Here is a 27729-nt window from a genome sequence, read left to right on the forward strand (position 1 = left end):
GAGACCTGGTAGGCTAGGATCAGGGTAAAGGAGAGGAGGACCTCCCCTATCAGTTGACTTGGGTAGGGGTATGGGAGGAGAATAGGAAAAGAGGGTGGGATTGGGAGGGAATAAAGAAGATGGCTACAACTGGGAAACAAAGTGAATGAACTGTAATTGAAAAGAAAAATAAATTTAAAAAATGACAAAGGACCCCAATGATTATCTTTTTCTGAGATCCTCTGAAAGTTACATATATGTAACTGTGAAAAAGAGCAAAGAAAATTGCTGAACACATGTAGTTTGCAAGCACCATTCAGGGCTAAGGTTCTAAATTCAGATAGGTATACATAAAATAGTACTGTCCCTGCATTCAACTTACCTAGTAAATTTTGGTAGCAATACTACTAAATTTCTTGACACTCAGCTGATAAGATGTTTCAATGAGACTCTGAATTGAGGGAATCCTTTCCTTTCACATCCCTTAATTTTCCCTGTATCCCCATCCTATCTCAGAAGAACTCTAAAACTACTGAACCATACCATTTAAATCATTTTATTTTTGTGACATGTGAGTTGAATCTCTATGACTATGTTTTAAAAAGCTAGTGCAATAAATGAATGGAGACATCAGAGCATAATCACAGTAAGTTAACCTAATTTAAAGCAAAGCTGAACGTTGGCATTCTTATCAGAATCTTAGACACTCTTTGAATATCAGTTTCTAGATTTATGTGACTTTTACTGTGCTATTTATATAAGAAAAATACATAGGAGTATGTGAGATTTTTCTTATTTTCAATCCATATGACTTCACATAATTAGCAATGCTTAAATCATTAATGACAGAATCCAGATGATATTGTAAACACTGTCTTTTTGTCAGCTTGTTTTTATCATGCTAATTCAGAGGAACAAACCCAAGGAGCAATAGCATCACTCACATTCGCCTTCAAAACAGAATACTTTCTGATTTAAGAATTTCTAGTACTATAAACAAGCTCGTCAAACTTTCCAAACCTGCGTGTTCCCAACCTCCTGCTGCCTCTCAGCTTAACACAGCACACCCCACTCTTCCCCACTCCAGAGAGAATTAAGCAGGGGGATTAACCAATATGAAATAGATCATTTAAAATAAAGAAGCTCAGTTTTTAATCCAGAAAATTTATTTCAATTCATGATTCTTTTATCCACTTTACTTATTTTTTTTTCTGTTAAAGATTATCATTTTCATTGACCTTGGAAGGGTAAACCCACTGTTCTAGTCCAGATATCTATGCTGAGAGGGGAAGAAGTTTGTACTTTGTAGTTTTTGTCAACTTGACAACCCTAGACATATCCTGGAAGAGGTAATATCAACTAAGAAATTCCCTGAATCAGCTTGTCCTGTGGGCAAGTCTGTGGAGCATTTTCCTGACTGATTATTGACATGAGAGGACCCTGTGCAGCATGAGAAGTGTCACCTCAGGCCAGGTAGTCCTGGATTTGCCTGAGAAAGCACACTGAGCAAGCCATGGAGAGCAAGCTAAAACAAAACAAAACAAAAACCAACATTTTGCCATGGTTCCCCATTCTACTCCTGCTTGAATTCCTGGCCTGACTTCCCTCTATAATGGACTGTGATCAGTACATGTCAGGGAAATAAACACTTTCCTTCCCAAGTTGTTTTAAGAGTATGAGTTTTATTTCAGCAATTAAAAAAAAAAAGTCCGTATTGGTTATCTTTTCTACTGCTGTGAAAAAGTATATAATGAATAAAAACAACTTATGGGAAAAAAGGGTTTGTTTTAGCTTATTCCATTCTAGAGAGCTGAGTCCTTTGTGGCAGGAGAGGGGGATGACTTCAGGAGCAGGAATCTAAGGGGTCACACCTTTCACAGAAGGCACTAATCAGAGTAGACAAGAAGAGGTACAAAGCTGTATGTCTAAAAGCTCACTCCTTGTGTTATTGCTCCTCAAGCAACTCTGTATCTCTAAAGACTTCCCCAACAGCACTGACTGAAGACCAAGTTTTCAAATGCCTGAGGCTATGGAGGATGTTGCTCACTCAAACTACATTGAGTTATTCAAGGGCCAATATATTAACTAGCCTGTAGTGTTGGCCCAAAAATAAAGTCATTATTTAAAAAATTGTGTTACTCTTTGGCTTTCTACTATGAGTCCTAAAGACAGGGAAACAGCCTTTACATGGGAGTGGCTATAAAATATTGGGTTTTGCTCTTTCTTTTTCTTTATGGATAAATATTCATGGTTTCCACTATAGTGCTGTATTAGTGTTAGAATCTGCCCTCCCCCTACCCCCACCACAGTGCAAGCACCGTGTTTCCTTCAAATAAACTTTCCTTACTCAGAGTCCTTTCATGAAACCTCACACTATCAAAAATGATGTCATGAATAGCTTCATACTGACAGAGGAAGAAGAAATTCTGGCTAGTCATACAGTAACATAAAAAGCTGAAAATTGCGACCCTGCTTTCTTCTTCATGGCCCTGACCTGCTCTGCCCTCTGCCTCTTTCATCACAGGTTCTCCTATACAATAACAAGTTTACTGGATGCCAGGTAGGCTATTCCAGGTATGCTGTTGGTACCTTCCTGGAATTCGTTTGTATGCACACATCCTGGGCTCTCTTTGTATTATCCTGTCCTCTACTCTAGGGCTTCCTGAAGTCAATGAGAGGATTTTGTTTGTTTGTTTATTTGTTTCACTTATTCCAATATTGCATATGCCCTCCTTATTCCATAGATGTTTCTTTGCAAAATAAAAATAAAAAAGAATCCCAACTAAGAAGACAAAATCTTCTATTCTCTTGAAGTGCAACATAAATGTTGCATATATGTATTTGATATAATTTACATTCCCAAAGTTAGTAGGCATTGAAAGAAGCATAAAAGAGGTGATTTATTGCTGCCTGTGTAATTAAAATTTTCTACCGATGCTACCTATGACTTCATTCTTTCTTTTTTTTTTGTGGGCACTTATTATTATTATTATTATTATTAATTATAGTTTATTCAGTTTGTATCCCCCCATAAGCCCCTCCCTCCTCCCCTCCCGATCCCACCCTACCTCCCGTTTCTTCATGCATGCTCCTCCCCACATCCACTGATAGGCGAGGTCCTCCTCTCCTTCCTTCTGATCTTAGTCTATCAGATCACATCAGGAATGGCTGGATTGTCTTCTTCTGTGGCCTGGTAAGGCTGCTCCCCCCTCAGGGGGGGTGATCAAAGAGCAGGCCAATCAGATTATGTCAGAGGCAGTCCCTCTTCCCATCACTATGTAAGCCACTTGGACACTAAACTGCCATGGGCTGGCTACATCTGTGCAGGGGTTCTAGGTTATCTCCATGAATAGTCTTTGGTTGGAGTATGAGTCTTTGGGAAGTTCCCTGTGTTCAAATTTTCTTGTTCTGTTGCTCTTCTTGTGGGGTTCCTGTCCCCTCCAGCTCTTACTATTTCCCACTTCTTACATAAAATTCCATTCACTCTGCCCAAAAGTTGGCCATCAGGCTCAGCATCTGTTTTGATAGTCTGCAGGGCAGAGGCTTTCAATGCCCTCTGTGGCAGGTTCCTAGGTTGTTTCCTATTTTCTTCTTCTGACTTTCAGAGGCCCTCTGTAGCAGGTTCCTAGGTTGTTTCCTGTTTTCTTCTTCTTCTGATGTCCATCCTCTTTGCTTTTCTGCCTCTCTGTCTCTGTGTCTCAGTGTCTCTGTCTTTGTCTCTCTCTCCTTCTCTCTGTGTGTGTATGTTTCTTAAGCAAGAACATTTGTTTCGTTTGTTTACTTTCCTTTGTGTTGTAGGACTAAGAAGATTAATTATCTCCATTTTCATTTTATTAAGAAGATTTTGTTCCTGAAATTGGTCATCTGAAAATAAATTTTCTATTAAGAATAACAATATAAAGCCAAGATAAACTGCATGTAATATATTATCCATTCTTGGCTGTTGAATAATGCAGAGTTTCTTCTGTCATCAAGCCAGTTGTATGGTCTCAAATGTGACTGTGTGGGTATTCATCATTGTGTAAATTGTATTGTATTCGGTTTCATTTCTAATTATAAACCACTACTTCTCTTTCTCTGTTAAGTTCCTTGTTTATATAAAAGATACAATAAAACATGTCTTTATATAGGCATCTTGTAAATTACTACATTAAATTTAATTGTATACAGTGTGTTCTTCATCAACTCAAAATGGCTACTGGTGCTTTATATTTAGAATATTGCTATTGATTTGTCTCATCTGATGTCTGAATGCATTCATATGACTCATCTTTATCAACAAATATAAGTAGGGAAAGTTAATCATTATAATGATAAGAAATGATAATAATGATAAATCCTTAAAAGGAGATATAATTTTCAGAGAAACAAATTATTTTATAAGATTTTTTACATGTATGGAGTTTTGAAGCTAGTAAAATAGTGACATGGTGTGGGTTTGATCTCAGTTCATAAATGCTTACCTTAATATACTTCTTATGAAATTCTGAAAATTATTTTAAAATTTTAGACTGAATGACAAACCACATGATAAACTTGAGACATTAAATGTATGTTTAATAATTTAAAAAGAAAAAAATTTTAGTGGAAGAAGGGGGGTATGGTAAGACACAGAGGGGGCAGGAGCTCAACAAGGAGACCAACAGAGCTGAAACCTGGGCCGGGGGGGGGCTGTCAAAACTGATACTCCAACTAAGGACCATACATGGAGAAGACCTAAATCCCCTCTTCAGAGGAAGACCATGGACTACTCAGTTTTCAAGTGGGTTCCCTAGCAAGGGGAGCAGGAGCTGTCTCTGACATGAAGTCAGTGGAAGGCTCTCTGATTACCTCCCGCTGGGGTGCAGCCTTGCCAGCCCACAGAGAAAGATGATGCAGCCAGTCTTAATGAGACTTGATAGGCTAGGGTCAGATGGAAGAGGAGGAGGTCCTCCCCTATCAGGTTACTAGGGAAGGGGCCTAGGGGGAGAAAAAGAATGTGGGTGGGACTAGGAGAAGATGAAGAAGGGGGCTGCAGAGGGGTTACAAAGTGCATAAATTGTAATAAGTGAGTAAATAAAAAAACTAGCAATCTTCTCTCCCTCCTTTAGTGATCTAAAAATACTCAGATTCCATGTTTTTATATTTCTCTTGATGTTTAAAATGACCAACTCTTTGATTATTCTTGTAGCTTCAGAACATCTTTGATATAGTCTATCTTTCAAGAATCTGAGTGACAAAGATTTTATCAAGGTCTAATTATATTTTCATAATTTCCTTCTTGTTACCCAGTTTTATATTCATAAAAATGATCCTGGAATATTTTGCCTATGACAAGCTCCAGGAGTTTTTCCCAAGCCATTTGCTGACATTGTGGAATCAAAATGAAAAGAAAGAAAATCTTTAAAAGATAGCCTCTGATGTTACATGGAGCAGATAACGTTTCATTTGCAACAAACCACTTGATACGTAGATTCATGGTACTATGTTTCATCTTGCAATGCTGACACTGCTGCCAGGTCAACTGGCTATCCCTCAAGAACAACCCAAGGAATGTTGGAATTTATCATTTTCCCAAATAAAAATAAGGAAAGAAAGGCACAGTAAGGCTTATACTTATCTCCACAGAAGGGCTAACCCCCAGACTCAAGGCTTTTAAATAATTAAAGTTCACAGTCTGAATCATGGAATGAGCTGTATATGAACAGTATTTTTATGTGAACATTTATATCATATTTATTTGATTTTGCCAGTTAAAGATCATGCAGCAGGAAAGAATCTCAATTCTTATCTTATACAGAACTTTTTGTTATGACAGCACCTTATGAGACTAATAAAGATACTAATAAGGATAAAATCACATCAATGTAAATCCTGTAGTTTTCAGGAGACTGTAAGGTGTGGCAAACTACTCCAGGGGAGATTCATCCAACATGATACCCTCAGCTTCAGTCTGGACAACAAGACCACAGAATCACATACAGAGTCATATTCAGATACTACAAATAAACACAGAGTTTATCAAACCAAAATATGAGCTTTGGGCAGAGAACAGCAATGTCTCATAGAAATGCCTGAGAAGTTAGAAACATTTTGCATCTACACTATCCATGACAGCAGCCCCAAGACTAATACTTGGGGCTAAATATGTGAAAAACAGAGAACAGAGAAAAAGTAGACGAATTCTACTAGACTTCAACTGATATAAATTTAAAACAAACACATCAATAAAATGGTCTTAAATATTAACCAAGGAGAGTCTAAGGTGCAGGTATGTAACATACTTGATGAGTGCTTTTCTAGTTACTCTGATTAAGTACTGCTTAGTGACTGAAAATGTGATTTGCTTGTGGCATGTTTACAAATTTTTGATGATAAAAATGGTTTTCAGGGTTTTTACAATAATGAAATCTGATGATTGGCAAAGGTACCCTACTGAAGGAATTGATTGATCTCTTTTCAGCGCTCTCCAAATAGTGATTTTGCTCATTGCGAATCTATACTGGTCACCACAGCATGAGAAGTGACTTTATGGATTGATCTGCCAAATCAACTTCTAGTACTTCATTTTGTTATTCAAGTCTATGAAACATTTTACATTAAGTATGGACTTCAAAGAATGACATACCTATTCTGATATACATATTTGGTATACTTGTATGAACTAAAGAAATATAAACTTATACTTTTTACAATACTGTGGATACAGAACTAAACAGAGTAGAAGGGAAGATAGGTACACAAGCTTGTTCCCCAGTCTTCACAAGCATGCCTTGTGAAGTTCACCCTTAACACACATGTACCAACGACAGTCATAAACTTAAAAAACATTAGTTGTTAAATGTTTTATATTGACTATGTGGCTAGAATCAAAAAGTGACCATTGGAAAGATAATAGAATACCAACAAATTGCATTGTCAAATAGAAAAAAATATCCTGAAACTTTACTTATTGAGACTGAATTACAACGAAAAGAAAATCTAAATAGAGTAAATATGCAAGGGAAATTAAATCAATATTCAAGACTTCCCATAAAGAACAGCCTAGAAGCAGATGATGGTTAAAGGGAATTTCTACCAAAGATGTAAAGAATAATCACCAATCCTTTAAATTATTCCAACAAGATTGAATAATTTCAATAGTAAACTGTTTTTGAAGGCATTATGGTCTTGATTTGTTATATTTAATTAAGTTTTTATTTTTTATATTAATTACAGTTTATTTACTTTGTATCCCAGCTGTATCACATTCCCTCATTCCCTCACAACCCCACCCTCTCTCCCTTATCTCCTCCCTGCCCCTCTCTAAGTCCACTGATAGGGGAGGTCCTCCTCCCCTTCCACTTGACCCTAGCTTATCAGGTCTCATCAGGACTGGCTGCAATGTGCTCCTCTATGGCCTAGCAAGGCTGTTCCTCTCTCAGGGGAGGGGAAGTCATAGAGCCAGTCACTGAGTTCATGTAAGAGATAGCCCCTGTCCCCCTTACTAGGAAACCCACTTGGATACTGAGCTGCCATGGGCTACTTCTGAGCAGGGTTCTAGGTTATAACCATGCATGGTCCTTGGTTGGAGAATCAGCCTCAGAAAAGATCCCTATGCCCAGATATATTTGGTCCTTGTGGAACTCCTGTCCTCTCCAGGTCTTACTAACTTCCCCTTCTATCATATAATTCCCTGCACTCTGCTGAAGATTTGGTTGTGAGTTTCAGTATCTGCTTTGATACACTGCTGGGTAGAGTTTTTCAGAGGCGCTCTATGGTTGGCTCCTGTCGTGTTTCTTGTTTTCTCCTTCTTCCAATGTCCATCCCATTTGTCTTTCCAAGTGAGGCTTGATCATCTTACCCCGGGTCCTCTTTCTTTTTTATCTTCTTTAGGTGTACAGATTTTAGTATGTTTATCCTATCTTACAGGTCTAGTATGCACTTATAAGTGAGTATATACCATGTGTGTCTTTCTGCTGGGATACCTCACTCAGGATGATCTTTTCTACATCCCACCATTTGTAGGTTTCATTGTCTTGAGTCTAAAGTTAGAAAAAAAATAAATTAAGTAATAAAATAATAAAATAAGTAAAAATCTCTCTCCAATTATTAACTAAGAATATTTAATAAAATTCAACTGAACAATAAATGGATTACAGACCTTGGACAAATGTAACTGTGCTTAGAAAACAACATTGAATTGTTAACATACAAAACTCAATTAATGTCATATAGCCATCAGCTTACAAAGTCTCAAATTTTTAGTCTATAATTCAAAGTGATATCCATTCAGCATATGTAATACTTCAAAGTTTGAGCTGTGATTGCTGCATGGTTAGTATTATGACAAATTCTTATAAGAAATGTTGCCAGCCCCTAGTCAGCAAGGATATACCAACTATAAATAACACATAGTCACAAATATCCTTCTCTTTCTCTAGGTTTTGATGCTTTGTGGACTAGTTATAGTTTGTAATATTATACTAATATTTCTGAATTATAATCAGTTAAATGGTATATAACTGTATCATAAGAAGAGGAATATCTATATATTTTATTCACATGGTGAAGAAACAAATGGTTGCTTTAAATGTTAATGATTAAATATTAAAATTTTAAATTTAACACAATGCTTGGTTACAACTTTCAACTTAAAGAATAAATAACTTTGAATAACAAAGCTCACATATAAACTATCAAAAATTCCTATTATAGTCAGTTGTAATTTTTTCTTTGATGAGCATGAACAAGACAGTGATGATCCCTTCTAAATTTACTGAATATATATTTTAAATTGTTCTAGCACAAGTAGGCAAACAGTACAAAACTCACCCAAATTTGAAAGAAGTAGGTATTACTTTTTAGTTTATAGATGAAATGATTTTATGGAATAAAAACTCGCACAGGAAAGAAAAAGAAAAATTAACAAGCAAGTACTTATTAGAATAATATACCTATTGAGCAAAACTGAACAGGACAAAATTAATATGAGAAAATGGGTTGCATTTCTACATTCTAGTGAATAACTTAAAATGCAATTAAGAGAGGATTTATTATAGTGCAGAAACTATAAACTGCATATGAATCAAATGAACAAATCAGGTGAAAGCTTATAATTTGTGGACAAGAAAAAATGTGCAAGAAACTGAGAAGTCAAATAGAAACATGATCTGTGTTGGAAGACACACTTACAGAATAACTCAGTCTACAAATTCATTTTATTTTCCTCTTCTGAGTGAGATCCAAGCATCCTTCCTCGGACCCTTCTTGTTACTTAGCTTCTCTGTGGATTGTAGTATCATTATCCTGTACTATACAACTAATATCCATTATAAGTGAATATATTCCGTGTGTGTATTTCTGGATCTGGGTTATCTCACTTGGGATGATCTTTTCTAGTTCCATCCATTTGTCTGCAAATTTCATGAATTCTCTGTTTTTAAGGGCTGAGTAGTATTTCACTGTAAATGTTTAATAGAAAGCTGCTAAATGAAATTTCCTTAAAAATTCAGCATGGAATAACACATGATCAGCGTTATGAGCATCGACATAAGAATTGTTCATAATGTTCTCCAAGGTATTGAAAATAATAATAGAAAATTTAAAAAGTCAATCTATTCAAATGTGGACTAAACTAAAAATTTAGTATGCCATATACATAGAAAATAATATTCCCGTTACTATGGAACCCACTTGGATACTATGCTGTCATGGACTACATCTGTGCAGGGGTTCTAGGTTATCTCCATGCATGTTCCTTGGTTGGAATATGAGTCCCTGGGGAGACCCCTGTGTTCAAATTTTCTGGTTCTGTTGCTCTCCTTGACATAATCTGATAGGCCTGTTCTTTGATCACCTCCCCCTGAGGGGAGAGCAGCCCTACCAGGCCACAGAAGATAGCAATGCAGCCATTCCTGATGGGATCTGATAGACTAAGATCAGAAGGAAGGAGAGGAGGACCTCCCTTATCAGTGGACTTGGGAGGGGCAAGCGAGAAGAAGGGGGAGGGAGGATGGGGCTGGGAGGGGAGGAGGGAGGGGCTTACGGGAGGATACAAAGTGAATAAACTGTAATTCATAAAAAATAAAAAAGATAAAAAATAAAATAATATTCAGTCTTAGCAGATAAAAAGATCTGACAGAAGCTAAAGCCCAGATGAATTCAGAAAAATCATTCCATATGCAATAAGCCAAACATGAAAAGACATATAGTGTATATATATTTCCATTTGTAGTAGGTGACTTTTTCAGTCAGTTTCATAGCCAAAATGTAGAATGATGTTTTCAAGGTACTGAGCTGGGAAATGTGAAATTGGTGTTTTATGGGAAAAGCTTCAGACAAAGCAGAAGGAAAAATCTTTAGAATGAAGATTATGATATTTATACAACAAATTGCAGGTAATTAAAGCTCTTGAACTCTTGGCATACCTACTAAAAATGTTAAAGGTGGCACACTTATTTTAATTGAAATCATTATAACACAAATATACATTGTAGGCTTAGATTTTTTTTTTTTTTTTTTTTTTACCAAACCTACTTTATTTAGGGTTCTTAAGCACATTTACCTCTTTTCCAATCCTCCCAACTTTAGGTAGGAGATTAATAGGGAAAAGTTCTGTAGACCCCTTTTATCTACTTCCTGATAATTGGTTTCCATAGGTCTTTAGGGGATTACCAAACTCAAACATCAGGATAAAAGCAGTCTATTCCAAAGGCCAACACCAAGCAACAACATGTTCACATCAGTGAAAGCCAAAGACTCAGTTGAATTGCCCCAAGAAGTTCTCTGAAACTTTTCTCTTTTCGAAGTCAAGTGTCAAAGCATGAGGATCAGTTCAATGATGTTGATCCAAAAAGCGATGCCTCAGGGGCTGGCTCTTTGATCACCTTCCCCTGAGGGGAGAGCAGTCTTGCCAGGCCACAGAGGAGGACAATGCAGCCAGTCCCAATGAGACAATGCAAGGGTCAGATGGAAGGGGAGGAGGAGCTCCCCTATCAGTGGAATTGGAGAGGAGCAGGGAGGAGATAAGGAAGGGAGAGTGAGATTGGCAGGGAATTAGGGAGGGGGCTACAGCTGGGATAAAAAATGAATAAACTGTAATTAATGAAAAATAAAAGTGATGCATCACTGACAATGAGCCTCTATATATCGTCTCTCTTCAGAGTCTACTCACAGATATTCTCAGCTGGCCAAAGTCATCCCCCTCACATGACAGAACTCACAGCAAAATACTACATGCCCTCCCACCAGCCAGTCTACAGTAAAATATCACAGGATAAAACTGAGTCTTCAAGGAAACCAGAATTTTCTACTCCATCCACAAAGAATAAAACATGATTTTCTCAAATTGACATATCCCAGTCTTGTCTGGAATGAAAAATAGACACATGTGGAAAAGTGGTGACATAGGAACATAGTGTGTGATTTAACTTAATTTTAGTAAGCCAAATTTAATGTCTTAATTTTGACAGAACTGTTGTAATACATGAATGCTCACTATAAGTGATTGACATAAGAGGGAATCTATTCCACAGGCTTCTAATCTTATATTTAGATTTATGTAAATCTAAAATTAATATAAAGGAAATAACAAACATTATAGAAATAAAGCTTTTATACAAATTTAGAATAAATTTAGTGATATAAAAGCATCTGCTAATTAATTATAAGCTCACTTCTAAAGTTTTTAAATTCTTTAAATCCTGATATAGTATTATTTTCCAATATTCTACTATATATTCAGTTAAAGATGATTGTTATTGTTTAATATTAATGAATAGATTGACATGCATGTTTAAAGTTCCACATTAGCTATTTTGATACCAACATTTTTGGTGGCTACTTAGGTATTAATAGGCTTGATGGATATTAGAGCTTGACCTTTGCCTCATAACCAGCAGCTTGTAAAACCAAGTCTGGAACTCTAGTTTCAGGTCAGATCAATGGGACCTGATACTTAGCTCGGTCTTGAAGAGCTGACATGGCATCCTGAAATGCCTAAAATTGTCTAATTGATAGCTTTATATAACCCAAGTTCCAGGATTAAAAGGTTAAACCTTGTTAGAGGCAGAACCATTCCATATTATTGATCTACCCTATAAGAGTCATAAAAACAATCAAGTGAAATATTTTAAAAAAAACTCTCAGCAAATACTGTTGCAAATATATTCTTGTCGTAACAGACATCTATAGAACTGTAGTCCACCTACAGAAATAAGAATTATCTTTTCATTTGCTATGATGGAGTTGGCCTCACATTCAAGAGTACTTGGGAAAATATATTGCACTGGAAAGGGAGAAAGAGAGAGAGAGAGAGAGAGTTGGATGGGATAGGTAAACAGAGTAGCTATGAGGGCTATTGGGCTGAGGGTAAATATGATGAAAAAATATTTGAAATTCACATAAACAGAACTTGACAAAAGATGTACTGAGAATATAACCGTAATGGAATATAAGGACTACATGAAATTACCTCCACCATCTTCTTCACCAGTAAAGTCAACAGTGACTCCATACAACTGAGAAAAAGAATCATTGTTAAATATAATCTGAGCATCTGATACCTGATATCAAGTGCAAGATAATACATAGTTAATTTAAGTCTTTAAAGAAATTTTTACAAAATTAAATGTTAAATGAGTGCGACTCTATTATTTTAGTCAGAATAGTGATTGTAGTCAAAGAAGAAGAAAATAGGGTATATGGCATTCTGGATAGGGTTGGAGAAATAATGTAGCCATGAAACACTAGGGTCACAATGAAAAAGATATTCTGGATAGAGGAAACAGTCTACTTCCATGGTAGAATGCTGTTCAACTAACAAAATTAAATGCCTCTTTATATATTAATGGTATAGATAAAAAGGGCATGTGAATTTGGGTTGGTGGAGAGTTGGGGATGATCTAGGAGGAGCTGTGAGACTGAAAAGCATAATAATAATTTTAAAAATCTCTTTTCAATTAAATAAAATTAAAATATCTATATTGCTTTTAAACTTTATTCAGTGTTGGCTGTTATTTATGTCAACTTGATACAAATTAGAGTCATTTTGGAAGAGAGAAATTCACTTGAGAAAATGCCTCAACAGATGCATTTTCATTTTTTTAAATTTTTTATTTAACTTTTATTAATTACACTTTATTCATTTTGTATCCCCCCATAAGCCCCTCCCTCCTCCCCTCCCTTTCTGCATGCATGTCCCTCCCCAAGTCCACTGATAGAGGAGGTCCTCCTCTCCTTCTTTCTGATCTTAGTCTAACAGTTCTCATCAGAATGGCCGCATTGTCAGGGTTCTAGGTTATCTCCATGGATAGTCCTTGGTTGGAGTATGAGTCTCTGGGAAGTTCCCTGTGTTCAAATTTTCTTGTTCTGTTGCTCTCCTTGTGGGGTTCCTGTCCTCTCCAGATCTTACTATTTCCCACTTCTTACATAAAATTCCATTCACTCTGCCCGCCAGTTGGCCATCAGGCTCAGCACCTGCTTTGATAGTCTGCAGGGCAGAGGCTTTCAGAGGCCCTCTGTGGCAGGTTTCTAGGTTGTTTCCTCTTTTCTTCTTCTGGCTTTCAGAGGCCCTCTGTAGCAGGTTCCTAGGTTGTTTCCTGTTTTCTTTTTCTTCTGATGTCTATCCTCTTATTTGCAGATGATATGATAGTATACATGAGTGACCCTAAAAACTCTACCAGGGAACTCCTAAAGCTGATAAACACCTTTAGCAAAGTGGCCGGATACAAAATTAACTCAAAAAAATCAGTAGCACTCCTGTATACAAAAGACAAAAGGGCTGAGAAAGAAATTAGAGAAACAACACCCTTCACAATAGCCACAAAAGACATAAAGTACCTTGGTGTAACCCTAACCAAGAAAGTCAAGGACTTGCATGAAAAAAATTTCAAGTCTCTGAAGAAAGAATTAGAAGAAGATATGAGAAGATGGAAAGATCTCCCATGCTCATGGCTTGGCAGGATTAACATAGTAAAAATGGCCATCTTACCAAAAGCAATCTACAGATTTAATGCAATTCCCATCAAATTGCCAACACAATTCTTTACAGACCTGGAAAGAAAAATTCTCAACTTCGTATGGAATAACAAGAAACCGGGAATTGCTAAAACAATCCTCTACAATAAAAGATCTTCTTGAAGTATCTCCATCCCTGATTTCAAGCTGTACTATAGAACAACCGTTATAAGAACTGCATGGTACTGGCATAGAAACAGAATGGTGGATCAATGGAACCAAACAGAAGACCCAGAAATGAACCCACACACTTACGGACACCTGATTTTTGACAAAGATGCCAAAACCATACAATGGAAAAAAGATAGCATCTTTAACAAATGGTGCTGGTCCAACTGGATGTCTACATGTAGAAAAATGAAAATAGATTCATACTTATCACCCTGCACAAAACTGAAGTCCAAGTGGATCAAAGACCTCAACATAAAACCAGACACATGAAATCGGCTAGAAAAAAAGTGGGGAATACCTTGGAACTCATTGGTACACTACCTACAAGTGGCTGAGCATTCTGTTATCAGTCATAAATCAAGAAACTGTTCTGAAGTCTTACCTAAAAACAAGGTTGATAGAGACATTTCTCAACTGAGATTACTTTTGCCAAGATAAACTGAACTTGTGTTAAGTTGACAAAAATGTAACCACTACACTATAAAAATGAAGCTTTCGCCAAGTTTTCATACTTTATTTTTCTTTATTTATGTATTCTCTCTTGATACATGACTATCAGGGCTTCTCAGTTAATCTTCCATGTTTGTGAATTCTTTATATTTTTAATTCTTAAAGACATTTCAGAGTTGAATTTCTTTGCACTTTGTATGTTATGTGTTTATGTTTATATTCACATGCATGTGTGTATGATACATGTGCATCTGCCATAATAGCATCCTGCCTTAAAACTTGTGTGTCAGGCAGAGGACACTCTTGGGTATTGGCTCACAACACCCACTTTGTTTGAGATATGCTCTCTGCTGTTTGTCTATGCCTGCACCAGGATATGTGGCTTTTTGAATCCTGGAGATTTGCCCATCTGTCCCTCTGAGCACATCATAGAAGTTCCAGAATTATAGACATTTGCCACCCCAACAAGTTTATATGAGTTTTAGAGATTTTTCATTTTTTGTTCTTATTAATTACAGTTTATTCACTTTGTATCCCCCTGTAGCTCCCTCCTCCCCTCCCAATCCTACCCTCCCTCCTCCTTCTCCACCCATGTCCCTCCCCAAAGTCCACTGATGGGAGAGATCCTCCTCCACTTCTTTCTGATCCTAGTCTATCAAGTCTCATCATGAGTGGCTGCATTATCTTCCTCTGTGGCCTGGTAAGGCTGCTCCCCCTTCAGGGGGAGGTGCAAAAAGAGCAGGCCAATCATTTCATGTCAGAGACAGTCCCTGTCCCCATTACTAAGGAACCCACTTGGACACTGAACTGCCATGGGCTACATCTGTGCAGGGGTTCTAGGCCTTCTCCATGAATAGTCCTTGTTTGGAGTATCAGTCTCAGAAAAGACCCCTGTGCCCAGATATTTTGGTTCTGTTGGTCTACTTGTGAAGCTCCTGTCCTCTCTAGGTCTTAATATCTCCCCCTTCTCTAATAAGATTCCTTGAACTCACCCCAAAGTTTGGCTATATGTCTCAGCATCTGCTTTGACAGTCTGCAGGGTAGAGCCTTTCAGAGGCCCTCTGTGGTAGGCTTTTGTCCTGTTCCCTGTTTTCTCCCTCTTCTGATGTCCATCCCCTTTGCCTTTCTGAATGTGTAATGTTGAGAAATGCTTAAAGAAACGCTCAACCTTCTTAGTCATCAGAGAAATGCAAACCAAAACGACCCTGAAATTTCACCTTACACACATCAGAATGGCTAAAATCAAAAACTCAAGTGACAACACATGCTGGAGAGGATGTGGAGAAAGTGGAACCCTACTACACTGGGGGTGGGAATGTAAACTTATACAACCACTTTGGAAATCAATCTGGTGCTCAACATAAAATCAGACACACTAACTTTGTTAGAAGAAAAAGTGGGGAAGGGCCTTGAACTCAATATATACAGAACTTAAAAAGTTAAACACCAACAAAATGGAGCAGAGACCTAAACAGAGAATTCTCAACAGAGTAATACGGAATTGTGGAGAAACACTTAAAGAAATGCTCAATCTCCTTAGTCATCAGGGAAATGCAAATCAAAAAGACCCTGAGATTTCACCTTACACCCATCAGAATGGCTAAGACCATAAACTAAAGAGACAACACATGCTGGAGAAAGGGGAACCCTACTCCACTGCTGGTGGGAATGTAAACTTGTACAACCATTTTGGAAATGAATTTGTGCTTTCTCTGAAAACTGGGAATAGTGCTTCCTCAAAACCCAGCTATATCACTTCTGGGTGTATATCTGAAAGATACTCAACCATACAAGTTTGCTCTACTACAGTTCATAGCAACTTTATTCGTAATAGCTAGATCTGGAAACAACTTGGATGTCCCTCAACCAAAAAATGGATTCAGAAATTGTAATACATTTACACAATAGAATACTACACAGTTTTTAAAAACAAGGAAATCATGAAATTTTGAAGCAAATGGATGGAACTAGAAAAGATCATTATGAATGAGGTAACCTAGAACAAGAAAGCACACATGGTATATACTCACTTATAAGTGTATATTAGTCATACTATGCAGGATAAAGATACTATAATCTACAGACCTAAAGAAGCTAAACAACATGGAGGACCCTAAGGAAGATGCTTAATTCTCATTCAGAAGGGAAAACAGGATAGACATCTGAAGCTGTAGAAGAAAGAGAACAGAATGGGAGCCTACCACAGATGTCCTCTAAAAGATTCTACCCAACAGGGGATAAAAGCAGATGCAGAGACTCACAGCCAAAGTTTAGAAAGAGTTGCAGGTTGTCTTTTGGAAGAATCACAGAGCAGGAGGACCTAGAAGGGACAGGAGCCCTACAAGGAGACCAGCATAGCCAAAATGGTGGATCCAAGGGGGCCTGCAGAGACTGATGCATCATCAACTAAAGACCATGCATAGAGAGGTCTTAGATCTCTTGCTCAGATATAGCCAATAAACAAGTCAATCTCCATGTGGGTTCCCTAGTAAGACAAGAAGAGAAAGTCTCTGGCATGAACTGCTTGCCTTCTCCTTGATCACTTTTTTCTGGTGGGGTGACCTAATCAGGCCACAGAGGAAGGGGATTCAGGCAGTGCTGATGAGACCTGATAGGCTAGGGCCAGACTGTAGTGAAAGAGGACTTCCCCTATCAATGGGCTAGGGGAGAGGGAAAAGGGAGGAAAAGGGTCGGAGAATGGGACCTGGAGGAGACGAGAGAGGGTGCTACAACTGGTAGACAAAGTGAATATTTTTTTAATAATGAAAGAAAGGAAGGAAGGAAGGAAGGAAGGAAGGAAGGAAGGAAGGAAGGAAGGAACGAAGGAAGGAAGGAAGGATGGAAAGAAGGAAGGAAGGAGGAAAGAAAGGAAGAAAGAAAGGAAGAAAGAAAGAAAAGCAGGTTGAGCATGCCATGGATAGCAAACCAGTGTGCAGCATTCCTCTTGGTTCTCTACTTCTGTTTCTGTCTCCAGGTTCCTGCCTTGCAGTCCATTCTTGGCGCCCTAATATGATGGACTTTAACCAAATGCCACTTCCTTCTCACTCTTTGTTTGGCCATAGTGTTTTATCAAAGCAATAGAAAGTAGCTAAGACAGATACTGGTATTCTTTCTCTTAGCTAAATAATGAATTTGTTTTCTATAATTTTACAATTGAAATGATACAAGGAGTGAATAGTAGGGCTGATGGTTTTAAGAATGCCTGTCTGAGTGAGATCATAAGTCATTAAAGCCAATGCCTCTGTGAATCTTCAAACAAGCAAACAAACAAACAAATCACCTTTTATTTGTGCTTCAGAAGCATGAAGTTGGAAACTTGTAAATAATTGGATAACACGAAGATGACCAATTATTAATACTGTTTTTCTACTAAATAAGACTAATATGTTACTAGTTGATGTATTCTAGGTATTTATTTTAAAGATAATGATGCTAATTCTGTTAATTAATTATTAACATGTTTACCATAAAGGTATTATACTATTATACTATATTTCTATATACTATATATTATAGTTTAATTTGTACTAATAATTATTACAACATACACTAAATAAAGAAAATATCAGTTCACATATTGTTTTCCACATGGTGTTAGACATTTGACAGGGTTAAAAGTTAACATCCTGCTTAAGAACAGTATTTGTTTTATATTTAACCACACAGCGAAAGTTCTGTCGGTAAATACCATAATCCTTTAAAGGATGTCAAATTCTTCTGTGTGATTTTTTTTTTAAACTACAGAAATCAGTCTAGTGGGATTGCCATATGGTGAAGGTTAATTAAGGAGGTTTAGAATTTTCAAGGGTTAAGCTGACATTAAAATATTTTTTTTAGTAATGAACAGTTTCATCCAGTTTAATAACGTGAGGCAAGATTAATACTAAAAAACAGTTATTTTTCCTGAGGAAAAAAACACTGTTTTCTTTAAAAAAGAAGCAAGTGTAGATGCCCACAAGAATTCCCAGGGAGAAAAACCCAATACTAAAACAAAAAAGAAAATCAAAGGAAAGATTAGCCTTCTTTGATGATTAAGAATCTAATAATACCAAATAAATACTAATTAATTGAGGTCAGCAACAACAAGCTCATTAGCCTAAGACATAAGCTTGTGCTTTAGAATATAAGTTTTCAAAACATATGGCTATTATTTATGTAACTTACTGCTAACTCTACCCATGATACGTTATTGTGAATTCAGAAAATAGTTTTTGCATATGTATTACATTTGTTAAACATGTATTATTTGTTTATGTATGGGTATAAAGGAATGGAAACATAAAGAGAATCAATATAACATAGCTATTTATATGTACAAAATACAATTTAGAAGTACATTGTTCTATTTGTTAAATTCACATTTTACTGTGTCAACAATAACTTCCACTAGTAGCAACATGACAAATTGGAAATGAGCATTTTCAATTATTTTCGATCTTGTTTTCTCTCAGAATTTAATAAGTTTTCAGGGAAAACTTATACTATCAAACTTTCCCTCCCTGTTGAGTTCTCAATTTTGATTCCCCAAAGGTGAGATAAAGGGAGAATTATGCTTCAGTTGAAATACAGACATTGAAAAAAAAAAAAAAGCCACTTCCTTCATATTAGTTCTCTCAGTATTTAGGAATGCTTTCATTTTGAAATATCATGCCAAATAACTTTTGTATTTTATTAATATAATGACCATTTTGATTTCAGATATAGGAACACGAAATTACTAATTTATGAAAACAAGATTGTAGCATAAACTTCAGATATAGATATTAAAACTGCTTTTTAATTAAAATGACAATGGTGTTATTATTTGTGCTATCATGATAAAACTAAAATCTTAGTCAAGATATTGTGTCACATATTCTTTATTATTTGATATGTCAGATAAATATATACACTCAGTAATTGAGATCAAGGTTTGTACTGATCAGAGTAAGAAACTCGTTGTCAGGTAAAATCTTGAAGATTCCGTAGTGTGATACCAACTTAAAGCCTATGAGGGAGCTGACGTGGATAAACTTGGAGACTAAGCAGGAAGAGGAAATACTTCAGAAGCACTCACAATGAAACAAAGCTCAATGAAATTGCAAACAGGTCAAAAAATTCTCTCAGAAGACATTATAGAAGAGGGACAAAGTCCTGGGGGCAGAGAAGAATGTTTTAGGGTGAGAAAATAATGTGATTCTCCATGAATGCTGGGGAAGGCAATATACCTGGTTACCTAGATACAGTGTACTACTGCATTGTGCAGGAACTAATTAAATTTTTAGAGTAGCCTCAGAGTACTGATAAGTGCTGCAATGATTTCTAAGGCTGGATGCAAACAAGATTGCATAACAATACAATCTCTATTTGTCACCTTTTCTTAGGGAAAGATCCAGAAATATACAACTTGTCACTTACTATGTATCCTGTGATAGCTTTTATGGTAACCCATTACAGAACTGTAAACTTAGCTTAGAAATGTGTAGCCTTTTGTTGTTTTAGGGATGATAGGACATTGTGCAGTTCTTAAGCCTGAACTTAGGAAATCTCAGCTTTTTGTAACTATGAAATAAGGTTAGACATTCCTGGCTGTCAAGTTTTTCAAAACCCTACACATTAGATATCATGAACGTGTTATGGCTGAGGATTAAATGTTTATCCTGAACATGCATTTCATATCTAATTTTTATTTTTTATCATTCACTCATTTTATATCCCAATTGAAGCCTCCCTCCCTCATTTCCTCCCAGTCTGACCTTCCCTCTGTCTTGTATACTACCCACTTCTTCTAGTCCACTGAAAGTGGGAGTTTTCCTTCTCTGTCACCTGAGCCTAGCTTATTAATTCTCATCATGACTGCCTGGATCCTCTGTGGCCTGGCAAAGTGGCATTGCCAGGGGTACAAGGATGCAAGAAAAGACAACTGAGTTAATGACAGAGGCAGCCCCTGATCCCCTTACTGGGGAGCCAACGTGGAAAATGAACTGTCTGTTGGATAAATCTGAGCAGGGGATCTAGGTTACTTTCACACATGGTCCTTGGTTGGTGCATCAATTTCTGCAGGTCCCACTGGGCTCAGATTTTTTAGTTTTGTTGGTTTCCTTGTGGAGCTCCTTTCTCCTCCAGGTCTTTCTATTCTCCATTCTGCCATAAAGCTCCCTGCTTCTTCCCAAAGCTCGGCTGTACATCTTAGCACCTGCTCTATCCACTGTTGGCTGGAGTCTTTCAGGGGACATCTATGCTAGGCTCTTGTTCTGTTTCCTCTCTTCTTCTGCTTCTGGTGTCTATCCTGTTTGCCATTCTGAATGAGATTTAAGCATCTTTCCTAGGGTACTTCTTCTTGTTTAACTTCTTTAGGTCTCTAGATTTTAGTCTGGTAGATCAATAAAATCAAGTAGAAGAGATAAAAATAAAAACACACACCTAGAGACACTTGATTTTTGACAAAGATGCCAAAACCGTAAAATGGAAAAAGGATAGCATCTTCAACAAATGGTACTGGTCTAACTGGATGAAAAAATGCATGTAGAAAAATGCAAAGAGACCCATAATTATCACGCTGCACAAAAGTAAAGTCCAAGTGGATCAAAGTCCTCAACATCAAACCAGACATGCTAAACCTGTTAGAAGAAAAAGTGGGAAGAGGTGCTGGAGAGATGGCTCAGAGGTTAAGAACACTGGCTGTTCTTCCAAAGGTGCTAAATTCAATTCCCAGCAACCACATGGTAGCTCACAACCATCTGTAGTGAGATCTGATGCCTTCCTGTACACAGGCACACATGGAGGCAGAATGTTGTATAAATAATAAATAAACCTTAAAAAAAAAGTGGGGAAGAGCCTTGACCTCATTGGCACAGGAGACAGCTTCCTGAAAAGGTCACCAACAACTCTGGCTTTAAGATCAACAATTTTTAAATGGGACCTCATGAAACTGAAAATCTTCTGTAAAGAAAAGGACACTGTCATCAGAACAAAACTACAGCCTACAGACTGGGAAAGGATCTTCATCAACCGAATACCTAACAGAGGGCTAATATACAAAATAAATAAAGAATTCAAGAAATTAGACACTAACAAACCAAATAATCCAATTAAAAGTGGGGTACAGAATTAAACAGAGAATTCTCATCAGAGGAATATCGAATGGCAGAGAAACACTTAAAGAAATGATCAACATCCTTAGTCATCAGGGAAATGCATTTGGTGTCTATTAAGATGATTATCCTGTTCCTCAGAAGTGAATATATGTAAGCATCCTACAGGGTTTCAACTATCCTAAAGGTGTGATGAGAAGATAAACTTTAATGAGACTTAACTTAGTTCACTTTGCTTCTTTCAGTTTTAACATACAGATTATTTTTAGCACCAAACAGCACATAGTAATGTGCATATGCTGCTGCTTTCATTATGTAACTCATTGTTCTTCTGGTTCTCTGAGTAGTAAAAATGTGTTTGATTTGGGTAAGTGATTTCTGACTTTCATCTCATCATTAACATATTCTTCTTAGTACTTGAGTCTACTGATAAAGCCACTTAATAGAAAGTCACTGGAGCTTTTCAGTGTGAGGAGAAATATAACCTGACACTTGTTTTGAAGACTATGTAAACAATACAATGACAGGTGCATAGGATTTATTGTAAAAATAAAGATAAGCTATTGGAGGTAGGGATAAAGGGATTAGAAAGAGGGTGGGACAATTAGTGGTCAGGTCCAAGATATGGTTTGTAAGTAAAAATACAGCATTTTCCAATCATAGAACATGAAGCACTGTGTAACATAAGGGTACTTTCCCAGTTTTGATGCAAATTCTGTATGAATGTGTTCACTATTAACTGTGAAGTGATGTACTGCATTAAAATTAGTTTAGATAATGAAATGTTTATTTTAGGCCATTTTTATTATTTTGTATCGTAGGAAGATACAAACATTACAAAGCTGTTTTTACCAGGAAATACAGTTTCATATAAAATTATAACCTGGAATTATAAAACTGTGAGACATTATATTTCAGGTAATATCTTAAATCATGAAACTGTCGTTAACAGAGGAAAAGAAAAACTAGCTATTCACCCAAAAGTAAGTATTCCAAGTTTTAAACATAAATAAAGAAATATTATGCAGCAAAATGGCTTAGATGGAATGTTGAATGACATTAACGCACAAACACATACACAAACACACAGAAGCTGAATGAAAAAAAAATACACATTTTAACACTGGTCATTTTTGTTTGCAGCTGTGAATGGGACAATACAGATTACTGTTGGTATAATGTTCTTGTGGAATGTATACAATTTACCCTTGTTCGTGCAAATGCTGATTTCTCTACCCCACTATGTGTTTTCAATCTGGACATTACATTGTGATGTTTATTCTAAGTATCACCTGTCTCAAATTTGTGAAAACATGCCACCATTTATTCTCTGTATTGTCAATAAAACAACCAGCCAATGCTGAGCACAGAAAGAATAGGGTGGGACATCCTGGTCTGGAGGAGAGGAAACAGAAGAGAGTGGGGGGAGAGTCAGGAAAAGAAAGATTGGCAGGAGAAGATTTGGAACCACAAGGAGAGATGAACTGGACCTAAGATATGACTAAAAGCAAGGATAATGTGGGAACTCTGAATGGGAGGAAACTATGTGGGCTTGAAGGTTTTGGGTGGAGTAACTATTGCCCAACATTGTGCTCTAGATTCATTAAATAAATCCTAATCTCTGTGGTGATTAGAGTAAACAGCTGATTTAGAACTAACCACTGCTTAACCAAAAAATAAATCTATATTAAATATTAATTAAAAAACAGCAGATTACAACGAAAACCATGAACACTGTGTCTTAAGTGACAGCACATGCTGGAGAGGATGTGGTAAAAGCAGAACCTTCTTCCATTGCTCGTGGGAATATAAATTTGTACAACCAATTTGGAAATGAATTCAGTGCTTTCTCAGAAAACTGGGAATAATGCTGCCTCAAGACCCTGCTATACCATCCCTAGGCATTTAACTGAAAGCTGCCCAACCATACAACAAGGACATTTGCTCTACTGTGTTCATTGCAGCTTCATTTATAATAGTCAAAATCAACAACCTAGGTGACCCTCAGCTGAAGAACGGATTCAGAAATTGTGGTACATTTACACAGTGGCATACTACTCGACTTTTAAAAATGAGGAAATCATGAAATTTTCAGGCAAATGGATGGAACTAGAAAAGATCCTGAGGGAGGTACCCCAGAACCAGAAAGGCACATATGATATGTAATCACTTCAAGTGGATGTTAGTATATAATATAGGATAAACATACTAAAATCTACAGACCTAAAGGGATACAAAGTGAATCAATTGTAAAATAATAATAATAATTAACAAAGAAAAAAGAAGCTAAAAAACAAGGAGGACCCTAGGGAAGATGCTTAATTCTCATTCAGAAGGGAAAACAGAATAGACACCAGAAGAAGTAAAAGAAAGGGAACAGGACTGGAGCCTACCACAGATGTCCTCTAAAGGACTCCACCCAGCAGGGGATCAAAGCAGATAGAGACTCACAGCCAAACTTTGGACAGAGCACAGGGAGTATTGTGGAAAAAGGGGGATATAGAAGGACCGGGAGGGGACAGGTGCCCAGGAGCCACAGGAGACCAATATAGCCAAAAAAAAAAAAAAAAAAAAAAACAAAAACAAAAAAAAAAAAAACAACTCACACCTGACTTTTCAACAGAAACTATGAAAGCCAGAAGGGCCTGGACAGATATCATGCAGACCCTAAGAGAACACAGATGTCAGCCCAGGCTACTATACCCTGCAAAACTCTCAGTCCTCATAGACAGAGAAAACAAGATATTCAATAACAAAAACAAATTTCAACAATACCTACACACAAATCCAGCATTACAGAAGACACTGGAAGGGAAAATACAACCCAAGAAAATTAGCTTCTGTCAAGAAAACACAGGAAATAATTGACCTTACTACAGTAAAACAAAAGCAACCAAGCACACAACCTTATGAACACAGCCAACATCAAAATCAAAGGATCTAACAGCCACTGGTCATTAATCTCTCTCAACATCAATGGACTCAACTCTCCAGTAAAAAGACACAGATTAACAGAATGGATACGTAAACAAACCCCAGCAATCTGTTGCATACAAGAAACACACCTAAGGCACAAAGATAGACATTACCTGAGGGTAAAAGGTTGGAAGATGACTTTCCAAGCAAATGGACCCAAGAAACAAACAGGAGTAGCCATTCTAATATCTGATAAAATAGACTTTCAACCAAAATTAATCAAAAGAGATGAGGAAGAACACTTCATACTCATCAAGGGAAAATTCCACCAGGAAGAGATCACAATCCTGAACATCTATGCCCCAAATACAAGAGCACCCACATTTGTAAAAGAAACATTGATAAAATTTAAACCACATATAGATCCCCACACATTAATAGTGGGAGACTTCAACACCCCACTCTCAACAAAGGACAGGTCAACAAAACTTAAAGCAATCCCACTGAAATCAGGGACAAGACAAGGCTGCCCACTATCTCCATATCTCTTCAACATAGTGCTGGAAGTCCTTGCTAGAGCAATAAGACAGTTGAAGGAGATCAAGGGGATACAGATGGGAAAGGAGGAAGTCAAATTATCACTATTTGCAGATGATATGATAGTATACATGAGTGACCCCAAAAACTCTACCAGGGAACTCCTACAGCTGATAAACACCTTCAGCAAAGTGGCCGGATACAAAATTAACTCAAAAAAATCAGTAGCACTCCTGTATACAAAAGACACAAGGGCTGAGAAAGAAATTAGAGAAACAACACCATTCACAATAGCCACAAATGACATAAAGTACCTTAGTGTAACCCTAACCAAGCAAGTCAAAGACTTGTATGAAAAAAATTTCAAGTCTCTGAAGAAAGAATTAGAGGAAGATATGAGAAGATGGAAAGATCTCCCATGCTCATGGCTTGGCAGGATTAACATAGTAAAAATGGCCATCTTACCAAAAGCAATCTACAGATTTAATGCAATTCCCATCAAATTGCCAACACAAATCTTTACAGACCTGGAAAGAAAAATTCTCAACTTTGTATGGAATAACAAGAAACCAAGAATTGCTAAAACAATCCTCTCCAATAAAAGATCTTCTGGAGGTATCTCCATCCGTGATCTCAAGCTGTACTATAGAGCAACAGTTATAAAAACTGCATGGTACTGGCATAGAAACAGAATGGTGGATCAATGGAATCGAACAGAAGACCCAGAAATAAACCCACATACTTACGGACACCTGATTTTTGACAAAGATGCCAAAACCATACAATGAAAAAAAGATAGCATCTTCAACAAATGGTGCTGGTCCAACTGGATGTCTACATGTAGAAAAATGAAAATAGATCCATACCTATCACCCTGCACAAAACTGAAGTCCAAGTGGAACAAAGACCTCAACATAAAACCAGACACATTAAAGCGGCTAGAAAAAAAAGTGGGGAATACCCTAGAACTCATTGGTACAGGAGAAAACTTCCTGAACAGAACACCAACAGCACAGGCTCTAAGAGCAACAATCAATAAATGCTGTGGGTGCAGCCCTCTTGAAGGACCAGGGATTCCCACAGTTTTGACAGTCTAGCTAGGGATAACTGGTTGATCCTTGGCACAGTATCTGAGGGCTGCTGTAATGGCTCTCTGGCTTTTGTAGGTCTGAGGATGCAGCTGTGTGTCCCAGTGCCCTAGGGGAACTCAATAATGGCGGCAGAGCACAGCGCTCCTGCCTGCACTAGAGTCTGCATGAGTCCAGGAAGTGTTTTGGTGCTGGGTGTCCTAAGCGTTAGAGCTGCTGACCCCCTCCGCTGGGGGTTTCCTCCTGCCAGAGATACGCAGTCTGGTGCCCTGGTGCCCTGGTGCCCACAGTTCTATCTGAGGCGGTGAATCAGGCGCGCAGGCAGGGCTTCGTGCAGGAGCCTGGGTCCAGGCTCTGGGTCTGGGCTGGCTCCTTGGGCACCCTCAGAACCCGAGTCTTTTCCAGGGGATGTCTGGGTAACCTGAGGTCAGTCCCAATTGTTTCCTGCTCCGTGGGGTTTTCTCTCAACTGGGAAATCCAGTCTATGATGTTGTGGGCCCACAGTTCAGTCTGGGACCGCGACCAGATCACGCTGGCGTGTAGCTCTGGGCTGGCGACCAAGCGCCTGGCAGAACCAGGATCTCTTCTGCGGTTTAGCTGGGTGAGTTAAAACTGATTGAATCCCCCACTGTGGGGTATCCTTTCCCTTGTGAAACATAATACCTTGTGTTTTATGGCCGCGAGTTCTGATTGCTGGTCACTGTGCCAATCCTGCTGTGCTGCTCCTCAGAATGAGGGTCCTCCCGGCACTGCCATCTTGCCCCGCCCCCTGACATCCAGCCTTTTTAAATGAAGAACAGCATATTTTCAGTTTTTTTTTACATGATATATTGTAATAACTTTAGTTTTTGTTTAATTGGCTCAAACAGCATGGCTTGATTTTAGTTTCTAAAACTAATAAAATAAATACCAAGGTCTTTTGCCCTACCCCAAATGGTTGAGAAACTGTTTTAAATTTTTTGTTAGACTGTCCAAGGGTTATTATTTTAAAATACCTGATAAATTTTAAAAATTTTTATAGAATTTAACTCTGATGGTCCAGGACCAAACTCAGAGGTGTTGAGTCAAACTGTCTCATGTCTAAAAATATTAATATCGTCAGTCAGATTTTAAAATATCGTCAAGTAGAGGAATAAACACATACACACATAGTGACATAGCTAAGGAACATAGAAATATGACATTGTCATCTTGGAGTAACCAGAATACCCAAATACCAGGACTTGTCCAGCCCCTACTGGACACAAATACCACAAATTCCAGAAGGAGTGGCCCCCGTCATGGGTCCCTCCACACACATAGATACCAGAAGGAGCAGAGCCCCCATGGTCCTCTCCACAGCTTCCAGACGAAGAGCGATCTCCATCAGCTCTCTCACAGATTACGGTCCCAGCGACCCTCTCTCCTAGTGCCAAAAGAAGTAGAGCTTTTATAAGCCCCTTCCCCGGGAATTGGGGTGTCCTCCATAGTCTCTTGACCAGATTGGAAATTCTCCAAGTTTCCCCAGACCTCAAGAGCAAACTAAAACCAGAAACCAA

The sequence above is a fragment of the Psammomys obesus genome, unplaced genomic scaffold, assembly GCF_907164565.1.
Source record: "Psammomys obesus unplaced genomic scaffold, mPsaObe1.curated_primary_1811, whole genome shotgun sequence".
NCBI classification, from domain to species: Eukaryota; Metazoa; Chordata; class Mammalia; order Rodentia; family Muridae; genus Psammomys; species Psammomys obesus.